We start from the raw sequence: 22,093 nt of genomic DNA, 5'->3' as shown, positions 1-22,093 counted from the left end.
TGAGCCCAAGTGATGGGGTTATAGTCCTAGGGTAGGGTCATAGGCCTGCCCTATAAGTCCTACCCAAGGGCTACCCTTCATAAGGGATAAGACCCTTAGTTAGTTCCGACTGTCTTATGGACTTCCCATCATCCAGTAGGTAACAAATCCTCCACCATCCAGTCGGAGATTAGCATTCAGAGTGTAACAAACTAACCGACTGGATTCCACTCTGTGCATCGTAACCCCCCTGGAGGGAAACGGTCGTACATTTCCATGTGCCTTTATTAGCATTTAAGACATACGTTACCTGTAACGTAGGCATTTATTCGCCACTACTCCACCCTTGTGCACCGAACCGTTGTGGAGGGTAGCGCACTCTATATAAGCCGCCCTCCCCCACTGGTGCAGGGGTTAGCAATTCACTGTAATCCATATTCCACTCGACAACAAGCTCCCAGAGCACTGAGATGTAGGGCTATTACCTCCACCGTAGAGGGGCCTGAACTCATACAACCTCGCCGTAGCTAAGGCTCTGCCCATCCTTTCGTACCCTACACATCTACTATCAGACTTATACCCACGACACCAAGAGTTTGATTCTTGGATGTGGCAATAGAGGGTGACCCCCTCTACCCCATATTGGTTTTGTTTCATGCTTAGGAATCCAAATGTGCAAGTTGTGCCCAATCAAACTAGGCATGTGGCTGAAATTCCAGATTAGTGAAAATCTGTGATTTTCACGAAGTCTGAGAATCTGCTTATATTTTCTTCTCTTGTTGATGAGCTTGTGCAGGTCCATGTGTTGTGATTCAGCTTTAGCTTTCAACTGGGAAGTTGTAGATTTCATGTTTTTCTAGCTCTCTGTAAAATTTCATTCCATTTGGAGTCCTGTAGATATTGTGTTGGGTGCTGTCAAAATGCTTTAGAGCATAAACAACTAGTGAGAATCTGGAATTTTCACCAAGTCCCTGAAAACTGATGTTTTTGTCCAAGTTAGCAGCTGTGTAACTTTCTGCGTGAAACTCCTTTGCATTATATTTTTGCTTGTGCTTGTAGTAATCTTGGATAGCTACTGCCACATATCTTATATGGCATGTTTGGGTGGCTGTAGGTGCTTTCCATGTAGCTCTCAAAAGGCTACGATGATGTTTATGGCAGATTGTATAGTTTTGATGTTTTTGATGATTGTGGGTGCATAGATGATGGTGTGGTGTTATTCTTTGCACCACCCCATCCATGTTGGTTTGTTTTATGTCTTGGCAACCTGGAAATACCAGAGTTATGCCATTGGAGTGTGTTGTGATGTATTTGACACGTAGCACTTCATTTCTTGTTTCGTTGTTTCCCGTTGATCCGTAGCTCCGTTGTAATGTTCTTTATATGTTTTTGCATCGTTTTCACGTGACGCATCTGATCATGTCATTCTCATGCATGTCAAGATAGCTTAGAGTGTATTTCTGTCTAGGAACATGTACTTACTTCTCATGCTTGTGCTAGTGATAGAAATAGAGATGCATGTTCATGTTCATCTCATGCATCATGTGCTTGTTGCATCTTGAGGTGCTGTTGTTCATTGGATGTTATTTTTATGTTGGGTAGAACCGGGATCGGAGAACGAGTATGTGGATTCGGGAGAGTACGTGCAGGACGAACAAGAGCAGTTCCAATCTGAGGATACCTCGGGCAAGAAGATATGACCTTGTTTCCCTCTCTAGACTTGTTATGCTAGCTTACGTTTCCTTTGTCATATGCTCGCTGCCTACCACTGAAATAATTGCCTCCTGAATTGCCATGAAACCCAAACACTTATCCCTTCCTAGCAAATCTTGAATGGCTAAGTAGGCTTTGCTCAACTACTAATGTTAGCGTTGCTAGTTGCAGGTGCAAGTGTGTCATGTGATAACATGAGTTTGATATCATTATGTTAAATCTGTTATTTAATTAATGCACCTATATACTTGGTAAATAACGGAAGGCCTAGCCTTTTGCCGGGTGTTTTTTTCCGTTATTGCCGCCATAGTTACCGGCTACCGGTGTTTGATTCCATAATGATGGCTCCTAACACGTTCGGGGTTGTTATGGGGACCCCCTCGATAAATCGCGTAGTGTTAAGACTTGTCCGGTAGGACCCAACCTTGGTGTTAATTTGCTAATCACTTAATAATAACCTACATAGGGAATGGCCTCCCCGAGGAATTTAATCAACAACCCAGGCCAGTGCTCCTCATCAGTGTTGGTCCAAACTAGAGCAGTGTGCGGGGCCAACTCAGGGCAATTTGAGAGATTTCTGTCAGGCCACTGTACGCGTCGCTCATCCGTCGTGTCCTGAGACTGAGATACGCGGCTCTTATCGGGGTCGTCGACACGAGGGGAGGTCCTACTAGTCTTGTCTTACCTTAGCGATATATCTTGCGTATAGGAATCCCGGTGAAGCTTTGGTTCTCCCTAGAGTTGAGGTTTTCCTCTAAGGAATCCATCGAGATCTCGAGATTCGTGATAGAGGATTACTTTGCAGCCCGTTTACGTTTGTGATGGACTAGTTGGAGCACCCATGCAGGGTTTAATCTTTCGGAAAGCCGTGCCCGCGGTTATGTGGCAACTTGGAATATTTGTTAACATCCAGTTATAGATAACTTAAAGATAACTCTAATAAAATTGCCAACTGTGTGCGTAACCGTGACTGTCCCCTTTGAAGACCTCTCTTCGATCGGGAACACGGTAGGGTTATGATTGATGTGAGTAGGTGTTCAGGATCACTTAGTGATCATCTATCATCGACCGCTAGAATAGACCACCTTCAATACATGTTCTACGTAAGTTAGCCAACATATAAAGCTTAGGAAGCTGCAACCTAAACACTCCACCTTTCCAACCTAATAACTTGACTAGTTCTGGCACCGAGGTCATAGATTGCTGAGTCCCCGTGGCTCACAGATTCCTTCAAAACCCAACAGGTTCAGGTACCCCCGAGACAGGTGATCCCGACGGCACGCAGCTGGCATGGCAGTACGATGAGGAGAACGGCCGCCTGTACATGAACTATCCAGAAGACTGAGGTGTGGTCGTGATCGTGGGCAAGCATGCAGGGTAGCATAGTCATTTCTCATGTTTTGTAGTCCGTAGCGGAACTACCTTGTTTGGATGCGTGATGTAACTCTGATATATTTATGAGATGGCAGTTGAATCCCTTATTGTCATTCTTTTACTATTATGTATGTGCTATGTTACCGTGCTTGTGAAACACTTAGATGTGCTTCTTTCCAATTCGGGGCCTCATTCCCCAAATCGGAAAGGACCGTATCTTAGTCGTTACATGCAACACCCTCAATCTATCGAGATGCGTGAGGGGGTGCTGCACATCCGTGATGTTGAGGGGCCTAAGAAGACCGGAAGCATGGAGGCGACGCTCGAAGCAATGGAGCAGCAAGTCTTCAAGTGCCAAGGGATTGTGGAACGCGGACTCAACGCCAACCACATGATGATCACGGAGTTCACCAATAAGCACAAGATCGATGCCAATGATATCGGGAAACACCTCTCCAGGCTCTATGACGGAATTGATCACCTCCAAGCCCAGATCGATGACCTGCAAAACCAAAACTGTGAGTATGAGTATAGATTTAAATCAATACGGTTGGCTGCAGATTTGAGGATTCCGGAGACTCAATGTCACGCCCAGGATACGACCCTATCCTCAATTTGGCACGAAGGCCTCGTCAGGGATAGAAGCGCATCTCGTCGTGTCGCAAGAATGGATATCGTTACATGTACATGTACTGAAAAGAAGATATATATATATATATATATATAATTGGCTTACACTCGCCACAAGCTACATCAGAGTCACAGCAGTACATTACATATTCATCAAGAGTAAGAGCAGGGTCCGACTACGGACGAAAACAAACGAGAAAAGAAGAATGACGTCCATCCTTGCTATCCCAGGCTGCCGGCCTGGAACCCATCCTAGATCGATGATGATGAAGAAGAAGAAGCAACTCCACATGAACAATCAACGTGCTCGCGTCAAATAACCTTTACCTATACCTGCAACTGGTGTTGTAGTAATCTGTGAGCCACATGGGACTCAGCAATCTTATTTCCAAAGGTATCAAGACTAGCAAAGCTTACTGGGTGAGGCATGGTTAAGTGGTGAGGTTGCAGCAGCGGCTAAGCATATATTTGGTGGCTAAACTTACGAGTACAAGAAATAAGAGGGGGAAGATCTACGCATAACGGACGTGTCTACTGATGATCAAATGAATGATCCTGAACACCTACCTACGTCAGGCATAACCCTACAGTGTCCTTGATCGGAGCAGGAACTCATGAAAGAGACAGTCATGGTTACGCACATAGTTGGCATATTTTAATTAAGTTAACTTCAAGTTATCTAGAACCAGTGTTAAACAAAGTTTCCACGTTGCCACATAACCGCGGGCACGACTTTCCGAAAGATTTAACCCTGCAGGGGTGCTCCAACTAGTCCATCACAAATTACCACAAGCCGCATAGAAATCCTCAATCATGAAGCTCGCGATCTCGTCGGACTCCCTAGCGGAAATCCTCAACTCTGAGATTACCCAAAGCATCACCTGTCGTGGGTATAAGTTTGACAGTAGATGTGTAGGGTACGAAAGGATGGGCAGAGCCTTAGCTACGGCGAGGTTGTATGAGTTCAGGCCCCTCTATGGTGGAGGTAATAGCCCTACGTCTCAGTGCTCTGGGAGCTTGTTGTCGAGTAGAATATGGATTACAGTGAATTGCTAACCCCTGCACCAGTGGGGGAGGGCGGCTTATATAGAGTGCGCTACCCTCCACAACGGTTCGGTGCACAGGGGTGGAGTAGTGGCGAATAAATGCCTACGTTACAGGTAACGTATGTCTGAAATGCTAATAAAGGCACATGGAAACGTACGACCGTTTCCCTCCAGGGGGGTTATGATGCACAGAGTGGAATCCATTCGGTTAGTTTGTTACACTCCGAATGTTCATCTCCAACTGGATGGTGGAGGATTTGTTACCGACTGGATGATGGGAAGTCCATAAGACAGTCGGAACTGACTAAGGGTCTTATCCCTTATGAAGGGTAGCCCTTGGGTAGGACTTATAGGGTAGGCCTATGACCCTACCCTAGGACTATAACCCCATCATTAGTCCCCGAATGGATTGGGGTTGGAACGACGAAGCGATGTTTGAAGTATGGATCCGACTGGTACGGATGCGACTTTGGCGTTGCTTGCCTCGATCCATTTTGTCTTCTTTGTCCAACGATCCGAGTGGAAGTATTTGTGAAGCGAACTGTCGGGAACCGAGTGCTTCCGTGGTATCTTCTGACATGACCAGTCAACTGACAGCGGCGGATTTTCCGGGATCCTCAAATTTCGGTTGCCGCGCGCTCAGCGGGGATGACGACATCACGCTCGAGTAGTACCTGACGCCTCGATTCCCGCGCCTTCATCTTCTCCACTGATATCGCCACGACCGGTCGGGGGATAAGATTTCGGGGCCACTTGCGAGTGACCCAGTCGGAACCTTATTTAAACCTCAGCGGCGAGGGTTTTTTCGTTACACTCGCCGGATAACTTGCCTTTGCTCCGCTTCCCTCGCCATCCTCTGCGCACCCCAAGCTCCTTCCCTCTCCTTCTCCCTCGTGAATCCGCAGCCTCCGCCATGACAAAGGGGCAGACTAGAAAGCTAGAGGCACGGAAGAAGAAGGGGAAGGCGGCGGCTCCTGCTCAGCGGAGGCAGCGAACGCTACCGGCGGGGTGGATCCAGGGGGATTTCCTCCCCTCCACGTTGACGGAGGAGAACCTGCTGGAGTTGGTGGAACACGGGATGATTGCGCAGAAGTCGTGGAGGTTGCCGGCGGAGGACGAGACCGAGCCGGCGCCCCGGGAGGGGGAGCACGTCCTGCTGCTCAGCCACGTGCACCGAGGTTTCTCTCTGCCCCCACATCCCTTCTTCAAAGGCATAATGAACCACTTCGGGGCGCAGCTCCACCATTTCCCCCCAAATGCCATAGCTCATCTTTCTGCCTTCGTAGTCTTGTGCGAGTGTTTCATCGGCTGTCCTCCCCATTGGGGGCTTTTCAAACACATCTTCTCTGCTAGATCCCAAACCATCAAACGACTTAACCAGTCGGATGATAAAACTCACCTTCTCCAGCTCTGCGGAGGCTTAGGCTTCCAAAAGAAGAGTAAAAGTAGTTATCCTGCTCTTCAGCTGAGTGAATCTGTTAGGAACTGGCAGTCGACATGGTTCTACTGCCAGGATGTTGCTTGCCCGAATGCCACGACAGGATTGCCTCCTTTTAGCTTAGATCGACCGGCTCCGCCTAAGCAGCTCGTGCTCACGAAGGCGGAGAAGATCCATATCCAGCCTCTGGTCGACACACTCGTAGATGTCGTCCGAAGGGGAGTCACCGGCATAGATTTGCTGGAGGTTTTCCTGGGCCGGCGCATCCAGCCTCTGCAGGCTCGACACCGCGCCATGTGGCACTACACGGGGCCTGAGGACTCCACTCGGACCAACGTCGAGTGCGTGACCGGGGAGACGGTGGCGTCGTGGGTGCTCAACATCACAGGCGCCTGCGAAAACCCCAGAGGAGCCTGGCGAGTGAAGGCCTTCCGCGCGGACAACCCTCCTCCGAACGAGGTGAGTACAACTTGTCGAGTGCACACAACTGTCTTAGGTTTATCGCTTTCTTGAATCACTGTCTGACGTCTGATGTCGTCGACTGTATCTTGTGCAGACGTGGACCAACTGGTTCTCTCCTGTCTCGAACGGGAATCCGGCCGAGGAGGAGGAAGGCAGCCAGGAGGGCAGCATGGAGAGTGTCGAGTACGTCTCCGACAGTGGGGAGACGGAGGAGGAGTCCGAAGAAGAGGAGGAGGAAGATGAAGAGTAGAACTCGCCACCCCCGCCGCCAGAGCTTCGAACCAAACGCCGACATGAACCCGCGGCTCCTTCGGCCCCTCCAGCATCCTCGAGTGCCCCGCCAGCCGCTCCTGTGGTTCCGAGCGCCCCGCCAACCGTTCCCGTGGTTCCGAGTGCTCGGAGCACCAAGAGGACCAGGGACGCTGCTGCTGAGCCTGCGGGTCAGCCCTCCAAGGTTACCAAACCGAGTGGATCTAAACCTCGGAAGGCTTTGCCGCGGATGAGGGTCACAGTTCCCGTCACCTCAACGTAAGTGCATTGTTCTTCTAACTTCTTCCGGTATTTGATTGAACTCCTGCTTATTGGTCGAATGAATTCCACTTGACAGAGTTGCCACCTCTGCCACCTCTCCGGCACGCCAGGGAGACGATCCCATGGACATGGACAACGTTGTCACATCCCAGCTAGGTGCGTCGTAGCGATTCCGAGAGTTTACATTATTGCATCACAAATTCTGTCTTTGGTCTTGCCTTTTTTCCTGTGATCTCACGCCGTTCGGTCGGGTTTCCCTCAGGGGTGATTTATGTAGAGGAGGGCGACCACGGGAGGTCTGAGCAAGCTGCGGTGCCTGTCCTTGAGGCTGTTCCGCAGGTTACTACTCTCGCCATGGACGCGCCGCCGACTGAGGCGATGCCGTCGACTGAAACGGCGCTGGTTGTTGCTGAACCGACTGAAGCAGGCCTTGGGAGGCCCCAGGAGCCTCCTACGATGCCGGGCCCGTCGACTATCGAGTACAACGTCCAGCGCCTCCCAGAAGATCAGGTGGGAGCTGCCAAGGGGGCCATGGTGCAGGCGGAGCTGATGGCTGGAGAGGCCAAGAAGGCGTACGACTCCATCGCATCCTTGTACAAGCGAAGCTTGGAACTGCGAGACGATATCCGAGTAAGTGGGCTATTAGTATTTACTTTCCTCTTGTAACCCACTGGGTGTGCTCGGATAGCGTATGATTTTTTGCAATGGGTTCACTTGTAGTGAACCCAGTGGGTGTAGTCCCCGAGACTTCTGTCGAGTGCTTGCACCGGCAGTTGTCTTTATACACATTTTCTTTAACTTGACCAGATCAAAAAGTAATCTGTTCGAATGTTAACAGTTGGGGCACTCGGAGTGCACCTACTGGATGAGTCCCCGAGAGTAATTTTACTCAAGTCGGGTAGTAGTAGCCTCATAGGCTTATTTGTCGTCATGTAGCTCAATAGGGCGGACCTGTTTGAGTTTCATGCCAGTGGGGTCACTCTTAGTGAACCCACTAGGTGTAGTCCCCAAGACCGCTGTCGACTGCTTGCGTCGGCAGGGGTCTGAAGAACTTAGAATTTTTATTGTTGTCCTTGTTGAATTTGTCTGGCCGTCTCTTGGCATTGACTTGCAGAAAACTTGCGAGATGGGAACAGCGTACGAGACTCTGAGGGCTGAAAAGGTTCCGTTCGCTGGGGAACTGGATGCAGCGATGGTTGCAATGGCTGGTATGAAGGATGTTCTGGCGGAACGAGAAAAGTCCTTGGAGCAGGCCCGTGAGGCAAACAAGGCATTGACTGCTGAAGTGGAGAAAATGGGGAAACAAAGGATGTAGCTGATGGGGCAGATGAAAATGTTGAACAGGCGGTGCATAGCATAGGAAAATTACGTCAGTGACTGGGCCCGGAAGATGATAGCGCTTCTGGGTGGTAAGTTCTGTTTTTCTGAGTGCTTGTGGACTGTGCATTTCATTCGGCGCTTAGTGGTTGCTCGTCCTGTCTTTGCAGATTTTTGCATGGACGCTGAGGTTGAAGCAGTTGACGTTGAGCGGTCGATTCTTGAGAACATTCCACTCGGCGAGGACGCCAATCGAGACCTGCTCCGAGCGCACATTCGTCTGGGCAAAGTTGGACCTTTCATCGGTCGACTGAGAGAAGTCATCGGCCGAATCGACAAGGAGCTTTGTCCTGAAGACGAGTCTCAGCACAAGATGGAAGGCTTGATGACTCGGCTGGAGGAGGTCCCGAACCGAGTGCAATCATGGAAGAAGTCTGCGGCTCGCTGTGGTGCGGACGTCGCTCTGTCGTTGGTCCGAGTGCATTGCAAGGAGGCGCGCGAAGAGAAGCTGAAGGCGTTGCAGGTCGCCAACACGAAAAAAATTCGATTCAAAGACTTCATGGAGACCTTCCTTGAGAGCGCCACCCGCATCGCCGACGGGATCGACCACGACACGTTCGTAGAACCTGCCAGTCCCAGCGCCAGTCCTGACGACGTTTGAGAAAACTTTTACCTCGGTATGCCGAGTGTTGGTTGTAAGAAACTTTGGCCACTGCTATTGGCCGTCACATTCTTGGTTCGGTGTGGATAAGCTTGATCTACACCGAGCCAACTATCCTTAGGTGAACATTGAATTTGAATGGAATCTTTTTCTCTTCTTTTGCCAAAGAGTTGTTGATACGAATTTGGCTCGTGGTGTTTGTTTGGCGTTTCTTGGTGAAGCCAATGGCAAACATGCGGAGCATGTAATTGTCAGTTGTCTTGACATCTGCATGAGCCTCACTGAGGGTCTGCTGAGTGTCCGAGTGGATCTGTAGGATACACTCGAAGGCAATAGAGTACTTAGGAAATTCGGGATCGCGGCTAAGTCTTCGAGTGCGACTGTGAGGTCGTACTCGGAGCGAGTTGTTACTCATGTAATTGTCAGTGGTCTTGACATCTACATGAGCCTCAATGAGGTTCTGCTACTCATGTAATTGTCAGTTGTCTTGACATCTGCATGAGCCTCACTGAGGGTCTGCTGAGTCTCCGAGTGGATCTGTAGGATACACTCGAAGGCAATAGAATACTGAGGCGATTCGGGATCGTGGCTAAGTTTTCGAGTGTGACTGTGAGGTCGTACTCGGGACAAGTTGTTACTCATGTAATTGTCAGTGGTCCTGACATCTACGTGAGCCTCAATGAGGTTCTGCTACTCATGTAATTGTCAGTGGTCTTGACATCTACATGAGCCTCAATGAGGGTCTGCCAGTCATGTAATTGTCAGTGGTCTTGACATCTACATGAGCCTCAATGAGGGTCTGCTACTCATGTAACCGTCAGTGGTCTTGACATCCACATGAGCCTCAATGAGGGTCTGCTAAGCCTCCGAGTGGATCTGTGAGATACACTCGAAGGAAGCTTTCTTTTTAAGCGATTCTTAATCGCAGTTAAGTCCTCGAGTGCGACGATTAGTGCACGCGTGGAGAAAATTTGTACTTAGGCGATTCTTGATCGCAACTAAGTCTCCGAGTGCGACGTGAAGTGCACACTCGGAGAAAGCTAATACTTAGGCGATTCTTGATCGCAGCTAAGTCCCCGAGTGCGACGTGAAGTGCACACTCGGAGAAAGTTAATACTTAGGCGATTCTTGATTGCAGCTAAGTCCCCGAGTGCGACGTGAAGTGCACACTCGAAGAAAGTTAATACTTAGGCGATTCTTGATCGCAGCTAAGTCCCCGAGTGCGACGTGAAGTGCACATTCGGAGAAAGTTAGTACTTAGGCGATTCTTGATCGCAGCTAAGTCCCCGAGTGTGACGTGAAGTGCACACTCGGAGATAGTTTGTACTTAGGCGATTCTTGATTGCAGCTAAGTCCCCGAGTGCGATGTGAAGTGCACACTCGGAGATAGTTTGTACTTAGGCGATTCTTGATCGCAGCTAAGTCCCCGAGTGCGACATTTAGTGCACACTCGGAGAAAGTCAATACTTAGGCGATTCTTGATCGCAGCTAAGTCCCCGAGTGTGACGTTTAGTGCACACTCGGAGAAAGTCAATACTTAGGCGATTCTTGATCGCAGCTAAGTCCCTGAGTGCGACGTTTAGTGCACACTCGAAGAAAGTTAGTACTTAGGCGATTCTTGATCGCAACTAAGTTTTTTTTGAGACCGGAGTCTGCGACCGCGGAAGAATTTTGAATCTGCAAAAACTCGATCTACTTTGTATTATTTCACCAATACTTGTTCTTGACATTGCTTCAGTCGACGGTCACGTGTAGAAGCGCTTCAGGAGATCTCCGTTCCATGCTCGCGGCTCGTCTGTTTCCCTGTCGATGTTGTAGAGTCTGTATGCTCCGTTGTTCAGCACCTTGGAGATGATGAAGGGTCCTTCCCAGGCGGGAGCCAACTTGTGAGGTCTTTGCTGATCCACTCGGAGCACCAGGTCGCCTGCTTGGAAGGTACGACTCCTGACGTGTCGCGCGTGAAAGCGCCGCAGATCTTGCTGATAAATGGTTGAGCGAGTCAGTGCCATCTCGCGCTCCTCCTCTAGAAGGTCCACTCCGTCTTGCCTTGCTTGTTCTGCTTCAGCTTCGGAGAAGACTTCGACTTGTGGAGCATTGTGAAGCAAGTCACTCGGAAGGACCGCTTCTGCTCCGTAAACGAGGAAGAACGGGGATCACCCCGTAGATCTATTCGGGGTTGTGCGGAGACCCCGAAGCACTGAAGGTAGCTCGGTGACCCATGCGCCAGCGGCATGTCCCACCTCTCGCAGGAGCCGGGGCTTCAAACCTTGCAGAATAAGTCCATTCGCCCGCTCTGCTTGTCCGTTTGTTTGAGGATGCGCCACAGATGCAAAATCCACTCGGATACCTTGGCTTGCACAGAAACCTTTGAATATGTCCGAGTCAAAGTTTGTCCCGTTGTCCGTGATTATGCTATGAGGTACTCCGAATCTGGAGATGATGTCCCTGACAAACTTGATGGCCGTTAGGGCGTCGAGCTTCTTGATGGGCTTGGCTTCAATCCATTTTGTGAACTTGTTGACTACCACCAACAGATGTGTGTGTCCCCCTTGGCCTGTCCTGAATGGACCAACTGTATCTAATCCCCATACTTCAAACAGCCAAACAAGAGGGATTGTCTTCAACGCAGATGTTGGCTTGTAGGACTTGTTGGAATAGAACTGACAGCCTTCACACCGGTCGACCATATCTTTAGCCATTTCGTTCGCGTGCAGCCAGAAGAAGCCAGCTCTGAATGCTTTGGCGACGATTGCCCTTGAAGAGGCGTGATGACCGCAGGTTCCCGAGTGAATTTCTTCCAGGATTAACTGTCCTTCCTCAGGGGAGATGCATCGTTGAAGAACGCCTGAAACGCTTTCCTTGTACAACTGGCCATCAATGACAGTGAACGACTTTGACCTGCGGACGATCTGCCTGGCTTGGACTTCGTCTTCTGGTAATTCCTGCCTCAGGATGGATGCAATGATCGACACAGTCCAATCGGGGATGACAACAAGAATCTCCATGATCAAATGAACCACAGCAGGTATGTCAACTTCAGTCGGATCTGTCAAGCTCTTTGGTTGTACTGGTTCCTCTGTGAAAGGATCTTCTTTAACTGAGGGGAGGTGGAGGTGCTCGAGGCAGACGTCACTCGGGACTGGTCTCCGAGTGGACCCGAGTTTTGCCGACTCATCAGCTGCTTGGTTCTTCAGTCGCGGAACATGGTGGAGTTCTAGACCTTCAAACTTCTTCTCGAGCTTCCTCACTGCATTGCAGTATGTGGTCATGGTGGGGTTCCTGACGTCCCACTCTTTCATCACTTGATTAACCACCAAATCCGCCATAGACCATCAGGCGACGGACGCCTAGTGCGATGGCCATGCGCAGTCCATAAAGGAGAGCTTCATACTCTGCCTCATTGTTGGAGGAATCAAAGTGTATCTGCAACACATACTTGAGTTTGTCGCCCTTTGGCGATATGATCACAACGCCAGCGCCTGAGCCGTTCAACATCTTGGACCCATCGAAGAACATTGTCCAATGAGCCGAGTAGATGTGGGTCGGTTGCTGTTGTTCTACCCATTCTGCTATGAAGTCAGCCAGAGCTTGAGACTTTATAGCTTTCATGGCCTCGAACTTGATGTCGCAGTACAACATCTCCATTGCCCACTTTGCCATTCGGCCTGATGCATCCCGATTGTGGAGGATTTCCGACAACGGAGCATCAGAAACGACGGACACCGAGTGGTCTTGGAAATAGTGAGCCATCTTCTTCGCAGTCATGTAAATCCCGTAGATAAGTTTTTGATAGTGGGGATACCTCTGCTTGGAAGGAGTCAGGACTTTGGAGACGTAATACACTGGCCGCTGAACTTTGTATGCTTTCCCTTCTTCTTCTCGTTTGACTGTGAGAACAGTGCCGACGACTTGATTTGTAGCCGCGATGTACAGAAGAAGGGGCTCTTTACTGAGCGGAGCAGTAAGAACCGGCTGGGTGGAAAGTAGGACTTTGAGGTCGTCGAATTCAACTTGGGCTTCATATGTCCACTCAAAAGTATCTGATTTCTTCTTGAGTCGGTATAGAGGAAGTGCTTTCTCGCCGAGTCGACTGATAAACCTGCTCAAAGAAGCTAGGCAACCTGTGAGCCGTTGAACATCGTGTATTCTGACCGGCCGCTCCATTCGGACGATGCTCCCGATCTTTTCGGGGTTGACATCGATCCCTTGTTCGGAAACGAAGAAACCGAGTAACTTTCCGCTGGGAACGCCGAATGAACACTTGGCGGGGTTGAGCTTGATATCGTACCTACGAAGGTTGGCGAATGTTTCTGCCAAGTCAGTTAGCAGGTCGGAACCTTTGCGTGACTTGACTACGATATCATCCATATACGCCTCCACATTCTGACCGATCTGGTCGAGGAGGCATTTTTGGATCATGCGCATAAAGGTTGCTCCTGCATTCTTCAAACGAAATGGCATAGTGATTTAGCAGAAGCACCCGAATGGGGTGATGAAGGCGATTTTTAATTCATCGGGGCCATACGAACGGATCTGATGATAGCCCAAGTAGGCATCAAGAAATGACAAACGCTCGCAACCCGCAGTTGAATCGACAATTTGATCAATGCGGGGGAGCGGAAAATGGTCTTTCGGGCAGACCTTATTGAGATGCTTGAAGTCAATGCACATTCGGAGCGACTTGTCCTTCTTGGGCACCATGACAACATTGGCGAGCCACTCGGAGTGGTGTACCTCGCGAATGAAGTTGGCTGCCAAAAGCTTGGCCACTTCTTCTCCGATTGCCTTCCTCTTGTGCGCGGCGGACCGTCGCAGGCGTTCTCGGACAGGCCGAGCGGTGGGATCCACATGCAGTCGGTGCTCAGCCAACTTCCTGGGTACACCTGGCATGTCAGAAGGCTTCCATGCGAAGATGTCCCGGTTCTCACGGAGGAATTGGATGAGCTCGACTTCCTATTTAGGATCGAGGGTGGTGGAGATGTTCGTGGGGGCAGCGATGTCGTCCGTCGGGTGGATGCTGACCCTCTTCGTCTCTCCTGCTGACTGGAATGCGGACTCCGAAGCTGGCTTCTTCGAACGCATCAAGTCAGCGGGGTCGACCGTTTTCTTGTACTCGTCAAGCTCGAGGACAGCCATCTGCTGATCGGCGATTCTTGATCCCTGCTGGAGACACTCCTCGGCCCGCTGTCGATTGCCTATGATAGTGATCACACCTTTCGGGCCAGGCATCTTCAGCTTCAGGTACACGTAACATGGGCAGGCCATGAAACGCGCATACACCGGGCCGCCCAGAATTGGGTGGTAAGCGCTCTAGAAGTCCACCACCTCGAACGTCAGCTTTTCCTTGCGGAAGTTCTTGTCGGAGGCAAAAACGACGTCCAACGCGATCTGGCCGAGTGACTTGGCCTTTCGTCCAGGGACGACTCTGTGGAACTGCATGCTGCTCTCGCTGAGTTTGGACATCGGAATGCCCATCCCCTTGAGAGTATCAGCGTACATGATGTTCAAACCACTGCCGCCGTCCATGAGAACTTTGCGCAGTCGGACTCCTTCCACCACTGGGTCGACGACCAGAGCTTGCCTCCCTGGGGTGGGCACATGTGCTGGATGATCCGACTGGTCAAAGGTGATCGCAGTCTGAGACCATTTGAGGAACGTGGGGTTGGTCGGCGTGGCCATGTTCACCTCCCTGTTCACCAGCTTTAGTCGACTCTTGCTCTCAACGTTAGCAAAAATCATCAGTGTTGCATGGACTTGGGGGAACGAATCCTCCTTATCCTCCTCATCCTGTTCATTGCCTTTTTCACTTGGTTGCCCTTCGCCGAACCCCTGAAGCAGGAGGCGACATTGCCGAGTGGTATGCTTCGGATATATGGTGTTGCCCTCTTCATCCATCTTCGTGTGGATCGGACATGGCCGGTCCAGGATGGGGTTGTTGAACTGCTTCTTCTTGGGGGTGAACTGAACCTTCCCTTTGCCCTTGAACTTGGCATTGGTAACAGCTGCGGATTGGGCAGAGGTTTCTGTTTCTGCTTCCGAGTGTTATTCCCATCTCCATCGGCGACTGTTTTGTGCTTGCCGCTACGGATGCGGTCCTCTTCTTTGCCATTTGCATAGCGTGCGGCTATCTCCATCATCTTGCTCATGGAGATGTCGCCTGTTCGACCGAACTTCAGGTACAGATCCCGGTACCGCACGCCTGCCTTGAAGGCGCAGACTGCTTGGTGTTCTGTGACGTTCTCCACCGTATGGTAGAGGGTCGTCCAACGCTGAATGAAATCGCGCAGGGGCTCATTCTGCTTCTGGACACAGTGCTGGAGCTCCACAAGGCCAGCAGGGCGCTTGCACGTCCCTTTGAAGGTCCTGATGAACACTCGGGCCAGATCTGCCCTGCTGTAGATGCTTGAGGGGGCCAATTGGTTCAGCCACGCTCGCGCCGAGCCGTCGAGCATCAGAGGGAGGTGCTTCATGGTGACGTGGTCGTCCCCTCCTCCGATCTGGACTGCCACTCGGTAGTCATCCAGCCACGTTTCTCGCTTGGACTCTCCTGTAAACTTGCTGATCCCCGTCGCTAATCTGAAGTTGGGAGGGATGTCAGCCGAATGGATGGCTCGACTGAAACACTCGGGGCCAGAAACGATGGTCCTGCTTCCACTCGGACGGTCAATATCGTGACCATCGCGGTGGGCTCGGCCCCTGTCGACCCTCCGCTGGGCGATATGCCCTCTCGCGTCGGGCCTTGGATCGTAAGTGTCACCGACTGAACGCCGATCATCGTGATGTCGGGGCCCGTAGGGCCCACCCCGCGGAGGGGTGCGTGAACGGCGACGATCTTCGGGGTTCATGGAACGGCTGCCCCCCTGGGTCGCTGATGAGAACCAGGGCTGTGAACTGACCGATGCGTGTTCGCATGGACAGAACTATTGTGGATCCTGTTGTGCGACTGGGAGACCGCCGAGTTTTGCTGCTGCGCCGTGTGCAGCAGGGCGCGGATTTGCTCGATCCCCCTGCCAGCCTCTGAATCAGTCGGCTGAAGGGAATCGGCTATGTTGGCAGCGGTAGCCAAGTTGAGGATGGGTGTGCGGAACAACTCCACGTTGCTCTGCCGAGTGTGCCGACTGGCAGAACGGCGAGGTGGACGGTGAGCACCGGATGTTTCGCCGATCTCGTGCTCGTTCTGGCCAGTTTGGCGGGGACTTTATTGGGAGTTGGCCATGTGTACTTCTGCTGCAGGCCCGCGACCCAAGTACTCGGAAGGAAACTCAGTCGGAACCGAGTCCGAGCGCTGGGACGGCGGGGCAACCACAACCGACTCTAGGACCGCCACTTGTGAAGACGCGTTCTGGCGCGCCTGGGCGTGTTGCACCCAACGTTGGAGCCGCGGACGGCGGGACCGCTTGTTGCGGCGCATGACGGCGGTGTAGGTCGACACCGGAGCCGACTGCTGGAGAAGAAGAATGCCGCGGGGCCGGCACTGAAGTGTGTAGCTCCGCGACGGGGAAGCGCCTCGATGTCGAGAGGGGCGTCCCGAAGCCATGCCGAATCATCGACGATGAAGGAGGGAGCGCCGAAGAGGATCTCGTGACCCATGCTCGAATCTCCACCGGATGACATGACGAAAAGATGTAGTCGCAAACTTGCCGGAAGTTGCTTAGACGCCTGCCCCACGGTGGGCGCCAACTGTCGTGGGTATAAGTCTGACAGTAGATGTGTAGGGTACGAAAGGATGGGCAGAGCCTTAGCTACGGCGAGGTTGTATGAGTTCATGCCCCTCTACGGTGGAGGTAATACCACTACGTCTCAGTGCTTTGGGAGCTTGTTGTCGAGTGGAATATGGATTACAGTGAATTGCTAACCCCTGCACCAGTGGGGGAGGGCGGCTTATATAGAGTGCGCTACCCTCCACAACGGTTCGGTGCACAGGGGTGGAGTAGTGGCGAATAGATGCCTACGTTACAGGTAACGCATGTCTTAAATGCTAATAAAGGCACATGGAAACGTACGACCGTTTCCCTCCAGGGGGGTTACGATGCATACAGTGGAATCCAGTCGGTTAGTTTGTTACACTCCGAATACTCATCTCCGACTGGATGGTGGAGGATTTGTTACCGACTGGATGATAGGAAGTCCATAAGACAGTCGGAACAGACTAAGGGTCTTATCCCTTATGAAGGGTAGCCCTTGGGTAGGACTTATAGGGCAGGCCTATGACCCTACCCTAGGACTATAACCCCATCATCACCGGAATCCCGATGCACAAGATATCTTGTCGAAGGTAAAACTAATCCAGCAAGGCCGCCCGATGTGTCGACGACCCCGATAGGAGCCGCGTATCTCGTTCTCAGGACACGACGGATGGAACTAGCTACGGGTGCCAAACCTCGAGTTTCCCCATGGTGGCCCCGCAGGCACACCGTTTGGGACCAACACCATCAGCACTGCCCCCCCCCCCCCCCCCGTTTATGTAAAATTACTCCTCGGGTTCATGACGCCCTATGCATTTCAGTGTTAACAGAATTATTATGTTGGGCAATTGTAGAACCAATGTTGGGCCTTGCCAGACCAGCTTTAATCTAAAACGAATTATCAAGGGGGTCCCCATGACAACCCCTATCGTGTTAGGAGCGCTCAATTATGGAACATAACACCGGTAGCCAAAACTAAGGGGGCAAAGGTGGAACAAAACACCAGGCTAGAATGGCCGAGCCTTCCACCTTTCACCAAGTATATAGGTCCATTAAATTAAATAGCAATAATATATGGTGATATGACAAGGAACCCATGTTATCACATGGAAGCAACTACACCTGCAACTAGCAACGCTAACAACAGGGTTAAGCAAGCAGTAACATAGCCAATCAGTGGTTTGCTAGGTTGTACAGGTTGAAGGTGATCATGGCATTGTTGAGAGGCTGATATTTAACATGTGGTAGGCAACGAGACATAAACGATAGAAGCGATAAAACTAGCATGGCAATGATAGTAATGGTATCTAGGGAAATGGTCATCTTGCCTGAGATCCCGCTTGGAAGAAGAATGAGTCCATGAAGTCGGCGAACCAATGTAGTCGAACGGGTCCTCACATTCCGACATGCTTGCAGAACTCTATCGAGACGGGCAAACCGGAAACGAACATCAACACAAATATTCACCACAGCAAAAGCAAGACATGATGTATACCCTAATATGATGCATGATCAGTTCAATGATGCAGGCATGGCATGCAAATTCACCTCACGCAAACACTACACATTAAGTCAAGCTCGATATGCAACGGGTTGCATACCGACGGAACTCCATGTTTGATTATTTAATTCACTCCCGATTATTTACACGACAATATTAACTCGTTGTTAACATGGCAAGGGGTGAAGCGGTGATCCTACATGGCATCCTAGACGGTTTAGCACGCGGAGCATAGATCAGAGCTACGACACAAGAGACATGCAACACAAAATAAGTATGCCATGAATGCATCATGCATGCGAGTTCATCAACACCACGACAAGAGGAGAAAGATACAAGTGTTGCCACGGAGAGCGAGAGGGAACCATGGCGGCAAGACGGAAACGAAGCCACGGCAACGTTCCTATCCCGATAACTCGTCGAGATATCGGTGCCAACGAACTGGAAACATGTGCGGGAACGCCAAATATAGATTGGTGATCCCGTATATCGGGTTCCCATGTATCGAGGGCCCAACGAAAAAGGAACACAACGTGCCACGGCCAACATACGGTGCAATATACATTCAACTCATACATCACATTTGTTCGTTACACGACCGTCTCATCGGTATACCATCGAAGCGTGCGATTCGAAGCGAATTGGTTCGTAGCGGACGTCGTGGAAGTCGTGGAAGTAGTTGTCGTCGTGGAACTCGGGTCTCGTCGACGGTAGTCGTTCTCTTGTCGTCGGTACATGGTCTTCGGCGTCGGTTACAGTCTTCACCTCGGTAGTCGAACACGGGTCTTCGGCGACGTCGGGGAAGTCGAACTCGTTTTCGGGGTCGTCGAGGACGTCGTGGTGCTCGGCGAATTTGTCTGTTCCACGGAGGAGGGAATGGTGCACGCAGCGACGGCACGCGACACAACAACAACTACAACAACTAGCAAGCGCAACAAACTACCTACAGCTACTAGCACTAGCATCTAACACCACAAGCAACTAACACATGCAAGCAGCTAAGCAACAACTAAATAGCAGCAAGAACAAACTGCAGCAGCAAGTAGGATAGCAGCAAACAAGCATCTACAACAAAGCAGCGGCTGTAGCACCAGCACGCATCGGCCACGGCAAGCACTAGCAGGAACAAAAACAACTGGCAGCAACGGCTCGGCAGCAGCAAGGCAAGCAGTAGCCGCTAGCAACAGCATCACAGCCAACAACAACTAAGCAACAGCAACAGCAGGAGCTTTCACAGCTACAGCAACAGCAGCCTAGCAGTATCAGCTAGCGGCAACGGCAATAGCCAGCGATAGGCAGCAGCAATAAAGCATCGACAACAGATTGGCTTCAGGCAAGCGGCAACAACAAAACAACAGGCATCGGGCTACAACTACCAGCGGCAGCAGCAACATCTGCAAATCGACAGCAACAGCAAGCAATTTAGCAGGCCACGGCAGCAGCAGCTCCATCCGGTAGCATGACCGCAGGAGGAGGAGGAGGCCGGCAAGCACAGGGAGGCGAGACCCTATGGCGTGGGCGAGGTTGCCGGGAATCGCGCGGCGGCGGAGACAGGGGAGAGGCACACCGGCTGCTGGTCAGCATGGGGCCGCGGCGGCGCAGCACGGCGGGGCCTGCCGAAGGTGGCGACACACAGGAGACGGCCATCGCGGGGGCGAGGCCGAGGGCGAGGGGAGGCCATGGGGAGCACGGCGAGAGGAGCCGGGCGAGGCGGCGCGCGGGGCAGGGGCAGCCAACGACGGGGCAGGAGAGGGGAACCGGGAGGAAGCTCGGAGGAGGGAGCCGGGACAGAGGGGGGGACGAGAGGAGGGAGAGGACGGCGTGAGGGGGAAGGAGACGACGGCGCACGGGGGCACACAGGGATCGAGGGGGCTGGGCTCCTACGATAGGGTAGACTGGGGCCTTGGGCTTTGCCTTGGCAGGCTAGGCTCCCTCTTCCTCTATTTTTTTTAAAATCAGTAAACAACCACAAAAGAAAAATGGTTTTTAACAAAATAAAAAAAAGCCTTTTGACTCCTTTAAAAATTAAACCCCAACCATAAAATAGCTTGGGCATTTTTTAAACAAATAAAAATGAAACCCTTTTAAGAATTAAAATAAAACTCTTTTAACAAGAGAATAAAATAAAACCCTTTTCTTACCAAAGAATAAAACCAAACCCCTTTTATTTAAAGAATAAAACAAAGGCTCTTTAAAGGAGAAAAGAAAAGAGTCTGTTTTAGAAAATAAACAAAGGGGAAAAATATAAAGGGAACCCAAGGGGTTGTCCCCACATTAATAAAAGGGTTTTTAAAAGAAGACACATTTTTTAAAAAGGTTTAAAACGGAAACTTTTACACAACCCCAAAACAAAATCAAAGAGAAGAGAGGAGGGGAGTTCCTATCGCCCTAAGACTCGGTGAGCACTCGAAGCACACACTCTCAAAACACCACACGCGACAGACGATGCAAGATGCCATGCATGATGCGACGATGCAAACTAAATGATGATGCAACAAACAGAAATAACCACACGATGGAAACGGAAATAAAGGGGAATCTTCTGGAACATCGGTCTCGGGCTGTCACAACTCTCCTACACTACAAGAGGATCTCGCCCCGAGATCCAAGAATGAAGGGGGGGGGAGAGGATGAGAAAGAACAAGAGGTAAAAACTTAGTCGCTTCTTTGACAAACGAGTGAAACCAATGATCCTTGAAGGTTGCAAAGAGATGAGGACTGATATGAGGAAGAAGCAAGAATTCACGGAAGATTTCGGCAGCACTTAGGTAGGATAATGGGACAAAAAATTCGATAAGAAGAGAGAATTACACAATATTCATAACAAACAACTAAATAGAGCAAGGGACACCATGATCTCGATAGAACAACATGATTAACCCAAAAGAGCAACATCACAATGCCTCCGGAACAAGAGAATATGAACTAGCTCAAGCGGAAGAAGAGAATGAAGAAAGAATGCCAACTATCATCACAATAGAATTGAAGAGCCTCCAGACGGAGAATTGACGTAGTAGTTGGAAAACCAACAACGAAAAGAACAAGATAGTAGTGGGCTTAAGAAAATCATCTCAACAAATATGAGGTGACAACCAACCACTAAAAGAAACAAGGATAGTTGAAAGCAAGAAATCAGAACTTCTTACACCAAGAGGATACGTTGAGAACTTGGATTAATGACAAGCACCATGATAGCACAGCCCATAGGAAAAGCTTTAGGTGAAATCCAAACCAAGATAGCTCAATGAAGAAATCATGGATTGAAAAAAAATGTCTCATGATCATAGAATTGGTGGGTTTAATTATCTCATTCTTGAAAGGAAATCTCTTCGAGGCTCCTACACTAACAAGAATGCCATAATACCAACTCAAAGGAGAAAGGAAGAACAAACGCATTGGAAATGCAAGAGAAAGAATGCTAGAGGTACTCCAACAAAAATCTTGAAGAACACTTGAGAATGGATTGAAACCTTGATGAACCACCATGAAGGACCTCCGTATACAAATGAATGATGCAATGATAAGAAGGTAGAAAGAATAAGATTATGACCTTGCCAAAATTTAGATCAAGCCTCACAAAGAGATACTTAGAAGAACTTGGAACTCTGGAAAAGAAAGATAGGTACTTGAGAAAAGAATTGATATCATGAGCCCTCCGGAAGAAGAATTGAAATCACTATGAAACAGGAATAAGAATTATGCTATGCTTATCCTTCATCAAGTTTAATTGGTGACAAGCAACGGATTTAGCATACA

Source organism: Hordeum vulgare, chromosome 3H (assembly GCF_904849725.1).
Source record: "Hordeum vulgare subsp. vulgare chromosome 3H, MorexV3_pseudomolecules_assembly, whole genome shotgun sequence".
Taxonomy (NCBI): Eukaryota; Viridiplantae; Streptophyta; class Magnoliopsida; order Poales; family Poaceae; genus Hordeum; species Hordeum vulgare.
The sequence above is the reverse complement of the archived record's forward strand: the minus strand, read 5'-3'. Positions refer to the sequence as shown.